Below are 17,870 nucleotides of genomic sequence, written 5' to 3' on the forward strand. Positions count from 1 at the left end.
AACAAATAAATAAAAAATATTATAAATACTAATAATTAAACATGTATTGCTTAAATCACTGTTAGATATATTTAACAAGTACATCTCTTTTGATAATATCACATTTACTTGACTCTTTACCTAAGTAGCTCATTTAATTCAGTTAGACAATCCTCACACTGCCGTTGTTATCTTAGGAATTTAAGAGATATTCAGAGAATTGCTCTGATGGTATTCATCTTTGAAACATACTTGTTTTGTGCATGCAACTCCATATGGCAATTGATATACATTGCAAGAAAAAAATTAAAGATTTTAGGGTAAAAAAAACAACAAAAAAACGAACTTAAAAGTTTCACAGCAAATTACTGTGAATAGAAAAACGGTACTACTATTATTTTTTACGAGCAAAGTCTGGCGACTGAGGTGCTACGATTGTATTGTAAAATGTGCTTACTTTTTTTATACTGCATTACTGTAAATAAAAACATGGGATTACATTCGTTTTTACAGGAGAATTATGTCAATTTAGCTGCCAGTTTTGTACCACAAAGTCTACTTATTATTGTTGTTTTGTTTTTGTTACTGTGCATTACAGTGACGTGCAGTGAACTTTACACCAGGTGAGGCAAAGATAATTTTGGAGGGTTTTTTTTTCTTTTTTTTACTTAAATTCATATGTGCAGCTCTAATCATTAGGTTGCACATTAGAATAACAACAAAAAGAAGGGATTTATTTACTTTCATAAAAACATTATCATAATGTTATTATGATATGATAAATGGGTCCAAAAAGTATTTGATAAAGTTGTTATTAAATACTTTTTGGTCCCATTTGGTTTTAACAAAATAAATCAAGTATTGTGAGTGTATCTTACCTTTCTGTACTTGTATCTGAAGCAGCAATAGCTATCCTCCATGAAAACCTACCTTGTATGATCAAATTCATTTTGTCTTATAGTCCAGTTTAGAGAAGTATTTCATCTTGGATGCAGTATATAATCCTCCATATTGGCAGACACATTCATTTGATTTAATTTTATTGCAAGAAATTAAACAATATTTTTGCATCTGACAAAACACACCCACAAACGCTGGTTTACTCTAATAAAAATGCCATGTTTGTTATAAATACAGTTTTGGGGAAAAAAAAGGGAAAAAAAGGCTGGCTTCCGCTGGAGAGACATGTGTCTGCTCACACTTTTCCCAGTGTGGCGAGTCAGAGTACTGCTAGCTTGTTGTCACTTATTCTGCAGCCGAGTAGTCGCAAGAATGATCCCTGGGTTCACTAGCGCCCTCTACTACCAGGAGGCAGGAGAACTGCGTGCCTCACCCAGTGCGTCTTCGCAGCCGTTTTATGATTGCTCAGTACAAGAAATACGTTACCCACATACAGTTGTTGACAAAATACACTGTACATTATATACCTCAGCTAACTAAACTATGGAAATGTATAATATAATTCATATAGCAATACAGTCTCACTGCACAGCAGGCCAGCAGTTAGCCGAGTCATTTCGCAATCCATGTTGAGGCTGCTGACTCACCGCAAGTCTCTTCTCAGTATTTGAACGGCAAATGTGAAAATTCAGTGATTTTTAATAAAAATAATCTAAAACTGGTGAAGTTAAATAGAAAATAACTTTATAGTATAATCACTGGATACATAACAATTTAATACTTTTTTTCTTTTTACATTTTTTTTCTTTCCATGATGGCACGTGAGGCACTGCCTCACCTGCCTCCCCTGACTGCACGTCACTGGTGCATTACTAAAAATAGAATAACGGTAGCTGTTATTTCTAAAATGATTGCGACTGCGCTGCCTGTATTTTGCTGTAAAATCTACAGACTTATTTTTTTAAAGCGCATTACTTTAAATGGAAAAACAGTACAATTGTTATTTTTAGGGTAACATTTTAGCAATTGTTTTTGACTGTAAAATCTACTGCCTTTTTTCTACAGTGTATTACTGTAAATTTTCCTGAGAAAACTCTCCTGAAGGAATGAATAAAGTACTATCTTACTGTAAATGGAAAAAATGTTAGCACTCATTTTGGAGTTCAAATTTTACGGACTGCGCTGCTTGTTTTTTTTAGATTAAAATCTACTGACTTTTTTTGCAGAGTGGCCTTCAGTCATCAGTATGGTTCTCTGGACCAGCGGCATGTAAGTTTGACAGTTTAAATCGGTCCGGCATGAGGACAGAGCCGCACTGAGGCTCCCTCTTAAGTCGCTCCAGTAGTGCAGACTACAAACTGCAGGAGTCCTCAAACGGTTTGAAAACAGACTTCTGATCAATAAAATCCGCTATTTTATAGACCAGACCTGGGCAAATTAAGGCCCGGGGGCCACATGCGGCCCATTAAGCTTTTCAATCTGGCCCGCCGGACATTCCCAAACATTTTTTTAGATCTTTAAGATGGAAACTGTAGCTGCCATTATGATGTGCAGTGATGTTTTCAAATGACCGTAAGTCTTGAACTATACAAAATATTTAAATGGTTGGAATCTGTGCTTTTGCATGATATACTAGTTACTATGGTAATCTAATTAGTTACTACGGTAATCTAAGTCACAGCAGCTCAGACGAGGCACGAGGCAGTGTGGGTGGGGAGCGTTTCCACAGAATGTTTCCAGAGAGGCCAGCCTGAAATGCCTATGTCAGGGACAGACGTGGAAGGAGATTTTTACAAGAAAGTTCTAAAGCTTTGTGATAATCAGATATATCGGATTGTAAGTGTTTTTTTGTTTTTTTTACCTTTCGCATTCGCTGTGTTTGTTGCATTTTTGTTGCTCACTTGATTGTAAAATATGTTGATCGAGAGGGGGTGTGACGTTCATATGTTGTCAATATTCAGTGTTTTATTGTTCATAGTTAATATTGTAAATCCCACATTCTTTAGTTTCATGTACATTCTGGGTGTGTCATTCAGTAAAAAAAAGTAAAATTCCATTCCGTTTTTTAAGGCGGTCTGTCATAACGTTTTTAGCATTCAATCAGACATTATTGGCCCCCCGAGTCAAAATAATTGCCCAGGCCTGTTATAGACTTTGTGTTTTTGGTGCACATTTAAGTGCATGATGAAAGGATGTGGGTTCACTTGGAAACACATCAAGCAGCATTACAGGCCATTTGGTTGCTGAGGGAGATGATGAAGTGAACACTGCCGCCATGTGGACAAGTTGTGATTGCGTGCAGGCGTTAAACTGCTATAATAATTGGCTATGAAATGTGTGCACACCTTGAAGAGGTCGGGGTCCTTGCTACCCACCTGTCTGATTAAACTTTCATATCCCTGAACGCTCTTCTGTCAGGAACATCCCCCATCGTTATTTAAACATGGCACTCAAGTCGCCTCTGACTGCCAACGTCTCGCTTCTGTGTCTCTCTCCACCTGTAATTGCTCGCTATTCCCAACCACCCTCGCCATCCTCGCGCTGCGGTTTCCATAGCGACTTGGCCTTAACCTTCCACCAGCCGGGCACCCCCACCCCCCACCCCCCACCCCCCAGTCCCTGTTGCTCTCAGCCCGGGAAATCAGTCAGATAAATAACTTTATGGAGATCAGGCAGGTGAGCTGCCAATCTTAATCAACTTATTACAGTGGCTGGAAATGTCAGCGTGCCTGTTGCTCTCCGCCGTACTCGCACTTTATTTTCCACTCAGGTGAAGAAAAAGCAATCTGCATTCGCTTGCTAACTTTCCCTTGTGTGCTTTTCTTCTTTCTTATGATGACTCTCTGACCACGAAGATAGTTGCACTCGTTCATATTTATTTGATGAAGACACCAAATATACTGTAGACTCTGCATGTATTAAACCAGGGGTAGGGAACCTATGGCTCTAGAGCCAGATGTGGCTCTTTTGATGACTGCATCTGGCTCTCAGATAAATCCTAGCTGACATTGCTTAACACGATAAGTAATGAATAATTCCGCTGGTAATCATAGTGTTAAAAATAACCACGTATCAACCAGACTACAAAGCCATCAGCAAAACCATACAGCACCAGAAGTCGCATTAATGGTAAGAAGTATTTTATTTATTATTGATTACCTTCAGAATAACTGTTATTAAAAAGAAAAAGAGACTTATTATACTGTATTTTTCGGAGTATAAGTCACACCGGTCGAAAATGCATACCGGTAATAAAGAAGGAAAAAAACATATAAGTCGCACTGGAGTATAAGTCGCATTTTTGGGGAAATTTATTTGATAAAACCCAACAACAAGAATACATTTGAAAGGCACTTTAAAATAAATAAAGAATAATGAACAACAGGCTGAATAAGTGTACGTTATATGACACATAAATAACCAACTGAGAACGTGCCTGGTATGTTAACGTAACATATTATGGTAAGAGTCATTCAAATAACTATAACATATAGAACATGCTATACGTTTACCAAACAATCTGTCACTCCTGATCGCTAAATCCCATGAAATCTTATACGTCTAGTCTCTTACGTGAATGAGCTAAATAATATTATTTGATATTTTACGGTAATGTGTTAATAATTTCACACATAAGTCGCTCCGGAGTGGCCAAACTATGAAAAAAATTGCGACTTATAGTCCGAAAAATACGGTACTCTAAAAATGTTGGTCTTACTTAAAAATGCACGCATTTAGTTGTATTCAGAGTTAAAGAATATTATATGGCTCTCACGGAAATACATTTTAAAATATTTGGCTTTCATGGCTCTCTCAGACAAAAAGGTTCCCGACCCCTGTATTAAACTCTACAATACAGACATGGATGATTCTGGTAAACAGCAGTCCTTGGTACAACATTGGAGCCGTGAGTATTATATATATATATATATATATATATATATATATATATATATATATATATATATATATATATATATATATATATATATATATATATATATATATATATAGTGTGATACCAATATTGATCCGATACGATATCATCGGGAACCATGCATACTTTAAGTATTTTGTATTGCTGAATGTTGGAAAAAGTTTGATCAAGTGAAACAGAATATGAAAAACATTTAATACATTTTGTATCAACCATCTGGAAATTACTCATGATGTCTTTAAGTTGAAGTGGACTGATCATTAGTTTTTTGGCGACACATAGTGGCCATAAGAAATCATTAAGTTAGGCTAATGGCGCAGACACGCTTGTTACTGGATACTTTCTAATATGTGTCTGCCTCTGGGACTTTGTATGTGTAAGTAAGGTGCAACTACAATTATTTGATACTTGTTTATATTGACAATAGACTGCAATATTGTTTAATTAAGGACACTTAGTACATATCTATTGTGTGCGCTATTGTGGGCTTAGCTGTTGTGTAGCTGCCATCTCCTAGTAGCCTATAGCCTAGCATGTTTACCTTTTGTAAATGACTTGACTAAAATTCAAGAAAGGACTGCTTGTATTGGAGATTTTAGATGCAAACCGATATAATCCGATTAGGGATGTCCGATAATGACTTTTTGCCGATATCCGATATTCCGATATTGTCCAACTCTTTAATTACCGATACCGATATCAACCGATACCGATATATACAGTTGTGGAATTAACACATTATTATGCCTAATTTGGACAACCAGATATGGTGAAGATAAGGTACTATAAAAAAAAGTTAATAAAATAAAATAAGATAAATAAATTAAAAACATTTTCTTGAATAAAAAAAAAAGTAAAACAATATAAAAACAGTTACATTGAAACTAGTAATTAATGAAAATGAGTAAAATTAACTGTTAAAGGTTAGTACTATTAGTGGACCAGCAGCACGCACAATCATGTGTGCTTACGGACTGTATCCCTTGCAGACTGTATTGATATATATTGATATATAATGTAGGAACCAGAATATTAATAACAGAAATAAACAACCCTTTTGTGTGAATGAGTGTAAATGGGAGAGGAAGGTTTTTTGGGTTGGTGCACTAATTGTAAGTGTACCTTGTGTTTATTATGTTGATTTAATAAAAGAAAAAAAACAATACCGATTATTTCCGATATTACATTTTAACGCAATTATCGGCCGATAATATCGGCAGGCCGATATTATCGGACATCTCTAAATCCGATATATGTTTTCATGCTGATATCGGACTGATATTTGCTATCACTATCACTAATAGTTTCTGTAAATATGAAAATGTACACAATAAATTAGGGACACCTAGTATATTTGTCTAACTTGTGAGCTATTGTTTGCATAGCTGTCGTGTAGCTGCTAGCTCCTAGTAGCCTTCAGCCTTCAGTTGACCTTTTGTAGATGACTCGACTAAAACACAAGAAAATACGGAGATTTTAGATGCAGTCCAATATATTTCTGAATTGTTGCTGATATCGGACTGATACCAGCTATCAATATCGGATCAGTTACTGTAAATATGAAAATGTACACAATCAACAATGTAACATTACAGATCTTTGGCATTAATTAGTAGTATTTTAAAGAACAAATCTCACAAATAGCTCGTAATATTTACCTGGTCGGTGGTATATTCCCCATTTTATTTTAAACAGCAGCATAAATGGCCCTGTTTGTATCTATTATTGTTACTTCTGGGTTGTCAAGGGTTAAAAAAGATATTCACAGGGGCACAGGGCAGGTGTGATGGCTGCAGGAAGCTTCAAGAGTAATGATGTTGAGAGGCTCAGAGAATTTGAACAAGGGTTAAAGGTTGCGACTTCTCCAGTGACACCAGAGTCATCAGCACACTTAACCCCAGGCTTTGATTGACCCCCCCACGTGTGCATGAAGTCCCCTAACAATGGCGCCGCATATTGAAGCAGGCAGGTTTTTGGGAATGAACATGTAGGTTTATGTTACATCAATCATGTCTTTGTTGTGCTAAATATGCAGACATGCATTGGTTTGTACAGGGCACAAAATATGCAATAAAATAGAATAACAAAAATGTCCAATTATAAAAATACCAATAACACATTTTATTGTATTTATATTATTATATAAAAAAATATTATTCTATTCTAGCATTTAATTTCAAAGACTAAAAAAACACAAAATAATTATTGTATTTAAAAAAATAATCAATTATTAGTGGTTAGAGTGTCCGTGAGTTCAAACCCCAGCCGAGTCATACCAAAGACTATAAAAATGGGACCCATTACCTCCCTGCTTGGCACTCAGCATCAAGGGTTGGAATTGGGGGTTAAATCACCAAAAATGATTCCCGGGCGTGGCCACTGCTGTTGCTCACTGCTCCCCTCACTTCCCAAGAAGGTGGAACAAGGGGATGGGTCAAATGCAGAGGACAAATTTCACCGCACCTAGTGTGTGTGTGACTATCATTGGTACTTTAACTTTAACTTTAAATATATGTGTTTGTATAATGTATGGACAATATTCCAGTGCAAGGAATGATATATGTGAGGGGCACTCTGTATATTAGATTTTTTTAATATGCATTTCAAATAATCTATTATTAATTATTTTTTACTTTTTGTATATTTAGTGTATGTGAGGGACACCCTGTATAGTTATTTTTTAAAAATGTTTATACATCTTTTAAATTAATTAATTATTCATTAAATGTAACTTTGTTTGTATAATGCATGTACAATATTTCACTTAAATGAATAATATATGTGATGTATATCACCCTGTATATTTACTTGGACTATTTAGCCATGCATCTTAACGTTATCATTCCATAAGAATGACCTGGCATTTTATATTAAAACAACATAATAAAAAGCATCCGTGATTTTTTAATAATAATAACAAAAAAAGGCTTATTCACTATTCAGTGAAAAAAGTCACCATATTTGCAATGTACAATAATACATAGGAAACATTGTACTTAATGATCATACCCAAGAACAAAGACACATTATCATAATCCATCCTTACAGTCTGAATATTGGAAATAAAACTGGTCTGATCTGAGTGTTTCTCTTCCTTTTGTCTCCAATTTCTGCCCCCATATGGAACCTTATGAGTCATTCAACCACCGTCTTATATCTTAATCACCATCAAATCTGCCTGAGCTCACCCGCTGGTAAATTCATCCATGTCGACCTTCCACATGCTCAAAAAAAGTCTCTCAAGGTCAGAGATAACTATTTTTAACACGTTATTATTGCTCTGATTAAAACAGAATAACATGTGTTGCTCTAGCCTGAGCATTCTTGTGAATAAGACAACTTTGTCATTGTATAGAAATACAGGCGGAATACAGGGAAACACTGAAGATAAATAAATACACATATACATTTTTTAAATCAGATGTTTTCCATATCTTTTTATAATACAAGTAAAGTTAAGTCTAGGGAAACATTTATTTCTAAGGTTTGAATTTATTGAACATTTGCACTTAAACTTATCTTCATATAAATATAAAATTAGAAAAAAACATCTTATTTGCTCTAAATAGAAATATTTTAGAAAAATACAAATAATTATAAAGGCATTAAAATGCAGATTTATTGTAGGTTGTTAATTCATTATTCTATTATAATAGGTTGGTCATAATCTAAAGTGAGTCGGACTAAGGTATGAAACTCCAGGACTGAAAATAACGTGTGGAAAAGAGTGCTTATATCCATTTTACGTTGAGCTGCTTGAAAAAGCAAATATGCTTCATAAACCAATATTTACATAAAGCAAACAAATTGTCAAATTCTATGTTGATAGTATAAAACACTTGAAAATGATCTGTCTGAGGTACACTGATTAAAAAAAACACCCAAAAAACATCTATATATCTGCAAATAATCATGATTAATTATGAGTTAACTACGGACAAAATGTGATCAATTGCGATTAAATAATTTAATTGTTTGACAGCCCTATATATATATATTAATAATTAAATGTTTGATTAAATTGCTTTTAATTGATTTTAATGAAAACATATATATATATATATATATATATACATACATACATATGTATAAACACAAACACACACACACACACACACACACAGGTGTATATATATATATATATATAAATAAATATATATATACTGTATATATATATATATATATATATATATATACATATATATATATATATATATATATATATTATATATATACAGATGTATAGTGTTTTTTCTCTAGCGACTCAAAGCGCCTTACATAGTGAAACCCATTATGTACATTTTAAGCTACTTTTAAACCGGTATATATATATATATCCATCAATCAATTTTCTACCGCTTATTCCCTTTGGGGTCGCGGGGGGCGCTGGAGCCTATATCAGCTACAATCGGGCGGAAGGCGGGGTACACCCTAGACAAGTCGCCACCTCATCGCAGGGCCAACACAGATAGACAGACAACATTCACACTCACATCCACACACTAGGGCCAATTTAGTGTTGCCAATCAACTTATCCCCAGGTGCATGTCTTTGGAGGTGGGAGGAAGCCGGAGTACCCGGAGGGAACCCACGCAGTCACGGGGAGGACATGCAAACTCCACACAGAAAGATCCCGAGCCCGGGATTGAACCCAAGACTACTAGGGACCTTCGTATTGTGAGGCAGATACACTAACCCCTATATGTATGTTCTACTATTATTCCATATATTACGAAAATTGTTCTATTATGAGAGTTAGAATATTATTAGAATAAAGTTGTATATTGCATGTACTTCCCATTAAAGATTTTATGATTTTTTTTTAAAATAATTTAAATAATTAGTAATAATAAATCAAATTTGATATTGCAAGTCTCTGTTCGGAGATTTTAAGGCCCAATTATATTAATAATAATGATGATAATAATAATTAAATATATAATTAAATAATAATAATAATAATAAAATAACAATAATAAAATAAATAGATGAATAACAATAATACAATAAATACATAATAATAACAATAACAATAACAATAATAATAATAAAAATAATAATGATGATGATGATGATATCCATCCCATCCATTTTCTACCGCTTATTCCCTTCGGGGTCGTATGTCAAAGTAAATGTAAAAAACAAAGATTCCAAAAACCCACTTCTTCTATTTTATGATTTTAACCTTTTTTAATTGAATCCTATGATTACATTTTTGCATTTAATGGTTTTTCTTTTCAGTGTAACCCTCTGATACATCTTCATAATCACAAAATCAGTGCACAAGTCAGAAATTGATTCTTTTTTGTGTTAAAAAACGTCCATCAGCATTTTGGCATGCGACCCTGCGCTCTCTCCCACCAGATTGGGGCTTTCGACAGAAAGTCAGTTTCGTATCTTCCAAGGATACAGCGAGTCTGTGCTGGATGGAAAGGAGTGGGTTCAAGCCGATGGAGGTTGAAAATACCTCTGATGGTAATTGGGCACCCAGCTAGACTGCTGAGCTGTGCTTGAGCCATTGAGCGCCTCCTGATGTTATTCAGCCACTGTTTGATGCTTAATGAAAAACATGGGAGGGGCAGATGGAAGGATAAGGTGAAGGAGCTCTAACTGGATAGAAGGACAGAGTGTGCATTGAAATTCAAATCGACACACCACCTTAGGTTCTTTTTTTGTCTATTTTACATTATGTATCCATGCATTGTTTCCAAAGCCATAATAAAGTCAAGGTGAATTGGAAAGGAACTGAAGATAGTAGGAATGAGCAAAATAAAGTAACGACAGTTGAGTGACAGCAGGATGACTTTTCCATCTGATTATTATATTAACCAAAAAATAAGCCATTTTTAGATACAAAGTATATTTTAACCAGTGACGTGCAGTCACTAGAGGCAGGTGAGGCCCCGCCTCACCTGCCATCATGGAATGAAAAAAAATGTAAAAAGAAAAAATGTTTATTAAATTGTTATATGTATCCAGTGATTATACTATAAAGTTATTTTCCATTTAACTTCACCAGTTTTAGATTATTTTTATTTAAAATCGCCGAATTTTCACATTTGCCGTTCAAATACTAAGAAGAGACGGTGCGGTGAACAGCAGCCAGTTGAGGCACGTCACTGCGTTGTGCCTCACCATGGATTGCGGACTCGGCTAACTGCTGGTCTGCTGTGCAGTGAGACCGTATTGCTATATGAATTTTATTATACAGTTCCATAGTTTAGTTAGTTGAGGTATATAATGTACAGTGTATTTTGTCAACAACTGTATGTGTGTAACGTATTTCTTGTGCTGAGCGATCATAAAACGGCTGCAAAAGACGCACTGGCTGAGGCTCGCAGTAATCCCGCCTCCTGCACCCCCGCCGTAGAATGCACCCCCTGACGGGGGTGTTATATCAACTAAAGCCCACAATTAAACTTTCCACGTGCAAGATTGAATCTATTTAAAAAAGTTATTTCATACGAAGCCAAAAAGTGCAAAAACAATAATGTTCGTGTTGGAGGAGTTGTGAATAACTGCAGGGCCACAACATTAGGTACACCTGCAGACTGCAGGTGTACCTAATTCACAACTCCTCCAACACGAACATTATTGTTTTTGCACTTTTTGGCTTCTTATTAAATAACTTTTGTAACCTATTTTTATGGGCTTTCCTCTTTGTGATGTTAAGTTCCTGTTATGCGTTGTTATACAGTATATGCCTTGAGCTCTTATTTTGAAGGCACTAAGAGTGGAAGTGATGACACGTTGGAGTGGAGCGGAGGTTTTTGAAAGAAAGTAAATAAAGTGGTCCTCGTGTAAACTGGAGCCTCTGTGTTTGTTATTTTGTAGTTTCATACAGTATAGGTGACATTTATAAACCCTCGGTTATACTTTTTTAAATAGATTCAATCTTGCACGTGGAAAGTTTAAGTGAGGGCTTTAGTTGATACAACACTCCCGTCAGGGGGTGCATTCTACGGTGGGGGTGCATTAATCCAGCACAACAGCGGCGCATGGACTTCATTTATAAGTAAAGGTAAGACCATAATAACGTTTTTTTTAATTAAATGTGCTTTTTTGTGTGCTACAGTTTGTATGTGTAAAGTTAAAGTTAAGTTAAAGTACCAATGATTGTCACACACACTAGGTGTAGTGAAATTTGTCCTCTGCATTTGATCCATCCCCTTGATCACTCCCTGGGAGGTGAGGGGAGCAGTGGGCAGCAGCGGCGCGGCGCCCGGGAATACCTTTTGGTGATTTAACCCCCAATTCCAACCCTTGATGCTGAATGCCAAGCAGGGAAGAATGCTGGTATGAGCTTTTAAACATAACCCGTTAACTGCTACCAATCAAATGGTGAATAAGATACTCTTTAGGGTTTATATGTTTGTAAATCTGACTGTGATGAAGTCAGTGCCTCACCAGCCATGAACCTCACCGCACGTCACTGATTTTAACACAAGTGGCTATTTATAATTTAGTATCCTCCTTCCAAATAGATTATTACATTATTATTTGCCAATATAAATCTTTAATTGTGGTCCTATACAACAAATTGTTGTAATTACCACACTTTTACCCAGCAAGAAAGCAGAAAAATGAATAAAACCCACAATAGTTCTGGTCAAATGTGTTAAAATGAGCTTGATACAGCTTGACTTGAACTCACTGGCATGATACCACATCACAGTTTGTGATCTGTATCATGTCCTGTCCTGGTGTCCTTATTTTGGTTCTACTTGCTGTTGCACGCTTTGTTTCTCCAAGTGCGTCTCGCTGCAGCCGACCGAGACCCTCCACTTAAAAACGTGCACACAGAGGTGACGGCAACGGAAGTGAAGCTGGAGAGACTATGCGTAACACAAAAATAGCTCGTTTCCAAAATCGTATTTTTGGACATTTTTAAGCCATTCAACAATTTCAATGCTTTAATAGGGTTTCACGCATTACAATTCAACTGTTCTCATTACAGTTTACCTGTCACAGGCGAGACCCCAGGATGCAGAGACAGGAGGCGGTGTGCAGGTCAAAGCTTTAAATGACTTATATTACATAAAGCAACAGAAACAAAAGAGTAATACAAGGCACGTAAGAGCAGCAGAGGAACTGACAAAAGGCAACAAGCTTGCGCTGGCTAGGAGCAACAGGTACACCTAAATAGACTTGATCAGAAATGGAAAACAGGTGCGCTGGCAGGAAACTCAATAAAGTGAAGATGTGGCAACAGGAAGTAGAACCAAAATGAGAGCACCAGGACAGGAAATGATACAGAACACTGTCCAAACCGTCATGTGGGATGGTGACATTGTCAATTAATTTACCATATTTTCCGGACCATAGGGCGCACTGGATTATAAGGCGCACCGCCGATGAATGGTCTATTTTTGATATTTTTTCATATATTAGGCACACCGGATTATAGGGCGCATTAAAGGAGTAATATTATTATTTTTTCTTAAATGTAAAACACTTCCTTGTGATCTACATCAGTGGTCCCCAACCACTGGACCACAAGAAATAAAAAAAATAAAAAAATAAATACATTTTTTATTTTGTTTTTTTTATAAAATCAACATAAAAAAACACAATATATACATTATATATCAATACAGATCAATACAGTCTGCAGGGATACAGTCCGTAAGCACACATGATTGTATTTCTTTATGACAAAAATAAAAATAAAACATTCACCATAAACCCCCCCAGTCCGTGGGACACATTTTCAAGCATTGACCGGTCCGCAGCAACAAAAAGGTTGGGGACCACTGGTCTACATAACATATAATGGTGGTTATTTGGTCAAAATATGACGATGAAGATGACAATGACTTCGGTTTTGTTTGATCAGTCATTTTACAGCCGTGTTACAGACATAATTAAGGTATGTAAATAAATATTTACAAATATCTAATTTCACAACATACATTTTTGCGGTTTATAGTCTGGTGCGGCTAATGTGTGTAAAACAATGATTTTCTTCTAAATTGGGTGGTTGCGGTTTAAATACCAGTGTGTTAGATAGCCCAGAAAATACGGTAAATCTATGTATACACAAGTTATTTAAGTACCTTCTGCCATCTAGTAGAAGAGCTCTCAATTGGGCTGCCTGTCACTTTGCGTCATTTGCGTAGATAGGTGAACAAAAGCATCGTATTTTTCAGAGTATAAGTCGCACCGGAGTATAAGTCGCACCTGCCGAAAATGCATAATAAAGAAGGAAAAAAAACATATATAAGGCGCACTGGAGTATAAGTCGCATTTTTTGGGGAAATTTATTTGATAAAACCCAACACCAAGAATAGACATTTGAAAGGCAATTTAAAATAAATAAAGAATAGTGAACAACAGGCTGAATAAGTGTACGTTATATGACACATAAATAACCAACTGAGAACGTGCCTGGTATGTTAACGTAACATATTATGGTAAGAGTCATTCAAATAACTATAACATATAGAACATACTATACGTTTACCAAACAATCTGTCACTCCTAATCGCTAAATCCCATGCAATTTTATACGTCTAGTCTCTTACGTGAATAAGCTAAATAATATTATTTGATATTTTACGATAATGTGTTAATAATTTCACACATAAGTCACTCCTGAGTATAAGTCGCACCCCCGGCCAAACTATGAAAAAAACTGCGATTTATAGTCCGAAAAATACAATACTGTACTTTAAATTAATTATTTGAGGGCTTGTCCACAATAGTGACCACTCTCCGTGCCCTCAGTGAGGGGGGCTTTAAGCCTCCCTGCCTCCTGTTCTCCACCATAGGTGTCTGGCCAGCCGCTACTGAAGCCTCCTCAGTCATCATACATTCCCTTTCCATCGCACCACAAAGTCGCAGTCGCGCTGCCAACATCAGCAACAGGTGCTGGAAAAATGTCAACAAGCTGAAGATGAGCTTTGACAGAATACACGGGTGGAACCCTTATTTTGTCACATGCGCAAACAGACCCCGGCGGCCAACAGTTTGAATTCAGGGGTGGGCAGACAACTGGTGTTTCCGAGATGGAGCTCAGGCTCGGTTTAGTTATGAATAAAGATGGTTGGCTGCCTAAATGCTCCCCAGAAATCTATTATTAATGCATCTGTCATTCCTGCAGAATACATTTGCCATGGTCTGTATCCCAATAAGCCATTCATTTGGTCAGGTTTCAGAGTGCCGTGTTCTGGCCTCTGCTCGGTTTGCAGACAGCACGGTGACTGTGGTGAGAGAAACGAGGCAGGTGGACGCATTCGGAACAGCAGAAAGATGCCAGATTATTCCTCAAAGGGGACTTATTATGCTTTTTACCTATTAGTACTTGTTTCTGTGTATTTGGGATCTACATTAGTCCCGAACATTTGAAACCAAACCATGGAGGCATGGCGAAGATATTTATAAAACAGTCTTGCCTTCCTCCATACTTCTACCAAATGAGCCGTTCGGATTTTGCTCTGACTTGTGAAGTCTTCGGATTTGTGACGTGTGCGGATATCTTCATGGTATAGGTTTACCCGAAGAGCGTTGGGCAAGTCCGCCTTTGTAGTCAATAAGCTCCTTCTTTTTCTCTATCCTCTTGTTGTGGAGCAGACTGGCTTGTACATGCATTCTCCGCCGTTGCCATTTCTAAAACAAAGTAGCATGTAGTTTGAATGTGGAGGCACATGGCTGACAGGGAGACGACGCAGTCAAAGTGGAGGCATGTAAATAACACAAAATCATGTGGAAAAGCTGAATATACTGAGGATAAACTACTGTTTGAAGAAGCCCGCACAAAGGAAGGGTGAGACGCTGGAGCAGACGGAAGCCGAGAGAGTGAGGCGAAAGTGACTTTGGTGCTGTAAATGTGGAACTTGACCCAGGTTATTTTGACATAAATGGACTGCTTACCCAGATAAACCGGGAAAAGAAAAGTCCACGGCTAGCTGTACAAAACGCTCAAATGTCCATCGAGTGAGTCACATTTTTATATTGTACATCATATATGCAGCACGTCATGCGTGTTCTTACAACTACAGTACATAAACTGTCTGGGTAGATGTGTACAAACAAAACATGTAATGTGGGCTAATACTTTACACATACTTTACGATGATTGTCCATGTATTTTAGTCAGTACAGATTAGTGTCCTGTCGCAGTGTTGTGCATTACAAACTGAAACACGTTTCGTGCTATCGTAGAGGCTACCTTATCTCTTTCCGTAACAAGCTTTTTTAATGGCTGATACCATAGCACGGCAATGTGTTACTACGCTAGAAAAAGAGTTCCTCAGTGTTGGCTATTACAATAACAATGTCGCTTCAGCTTTGTTATTATACAGCTTACGGAACGTAAATTAAGTATTGTTGACGCTTTTTGAATGTATTTTCAAAGTGTTTTAGAGGCAGATGTGATTGCTCCCATTAGCTGCGTTGCTAGCCAACTAGAACGAGACCATTTTTACATAATAGAATGCAAGAAAAGTAAAAACCTTTTGTCTTCTTGTCTCTCATAATGATTGTGAATGATTGGCAAAATTCCCCAAAAAAGTGCAGTTTCCCTTTAATTTTCTCTAAATATATATTTTTTGTATTGTTTATGTTAATATTTACAAATTCAAGTAATAATTCCCTGAACATAAGAGGACTTTTAGGACAAAAAAATAATTATTGAAATGAGTTATGAAATGAATGGATGGATGGAGTTTTTGATTATGTTTAGTTACTGTGTACTATTAACTTTGTTTTGCTCAAATTAACAGATTATGAATAGGGATGTCCGATAATGGCTTTTTGCCGATATCCGATATTGTCCAACTCTTTAATTACCGATACTGATATCAACCGATAACGATATCAACTGATATATGCAGTCGTGGAATTAACACATTATTATGCCTAATTTGGACAACCAGGTATGGTGAAGATAAGGTACTTTAAAAAAATAAAAATAAATAAAATAAATAAATTAAAAAAATGTTCTTGAATAAAAAAGAAAGTAAAACAATATAAACACAGTTACATAGAAACTAGTAATTCATGAAAATTAGTAAAATCAACTGTTAAAGGTTAGTACTATTAGTGGACCAGCAGCACGCACAATCATGTGTGCTTACGGACTGTATCCCTTGCAGACTGTATTGATATATATTGATATATAATGTAGGAACCAGAATATTAATAACAGAAAGAAACAACCCTCTTGTGTGAATGAGTGTGAATGAGTGTAAATGGGGAGGTTTTTTGTTTTAGTGCACTAATTGTAAGTGTATCTTGTATTTTTTTATGTTGATTTAATAAAAAAAATAAAATAAAAATAAAAATAAATTAAAAAAAACGATACCGATAATAAAAAAAAACGATACCGATAATTTCCGATATTACATTTTAACGCATTTATCGGCCGATAATATCGACAGGCCGATATTATCGGACATCCCTAATTATGAATATGTATTACATTTCGGGAAGCCACTCTTTGGCGGGCCAAACAAAATGACTCGGCGGGCCGCACAAGTCTTCTCAGAAATCCCTTAAGTATTCAATCTCTGCCATGTTTATGATTATCTAAGTGTTTTAGCCCTTTTAGGTAGAAAAAGTTGCACATGAGATATGTTTATTTGTGGGGATCCCCAGTGGCTGTGTTCTAGTTGGCATACAAAAAAAACATACATTTGACTTATTCGTGACTATGTGCAAAATCCAACAAATCCTTACAACCTTAACAGAAAGCACGACAAAATCAATCCACAATCACTCACTTTTTTTAGCCTCCTTTACGTTTTATGCAACAGGTTCAAAGCTTCTACCAGCAGGAATCAAACAGCTTGACACATTAGAAAGTGCAGCTAATAAGTGAAACAAGCACCACAGGGTGGCCTGGGAAAGGAAGTTTAGCCGCCTCTCAAAGATCCTGATGGGCACCATGCTGGTAGTCCTTTCCTCCGTAAATCCACCATTGATTTTTTATTTCTCTGTGGCTTTTGTAGTGTTAAAATCTATCATTATGTACAGTATGACGTGCTGTTAAGCACTGACAAAGATGACACTGCTTGTGTCAAAGCATCCATACAAATCTGTTCTATACTGCTGG

This window comes from Nerophis lumbriciformis, linkage group LG09 (assembly GCF_033978685.3).
Source record: "Nerophis lumbriciformis linkage group LG09, RoL_Nlum_v2.1, whole genome shotgun sequence".
NCBI lineage: Eukaryota > Metazoa > Chordata > Actinopteri > Syngnathiformes > Syngnathidae > Nerophis > Nerophis lumbriciformis.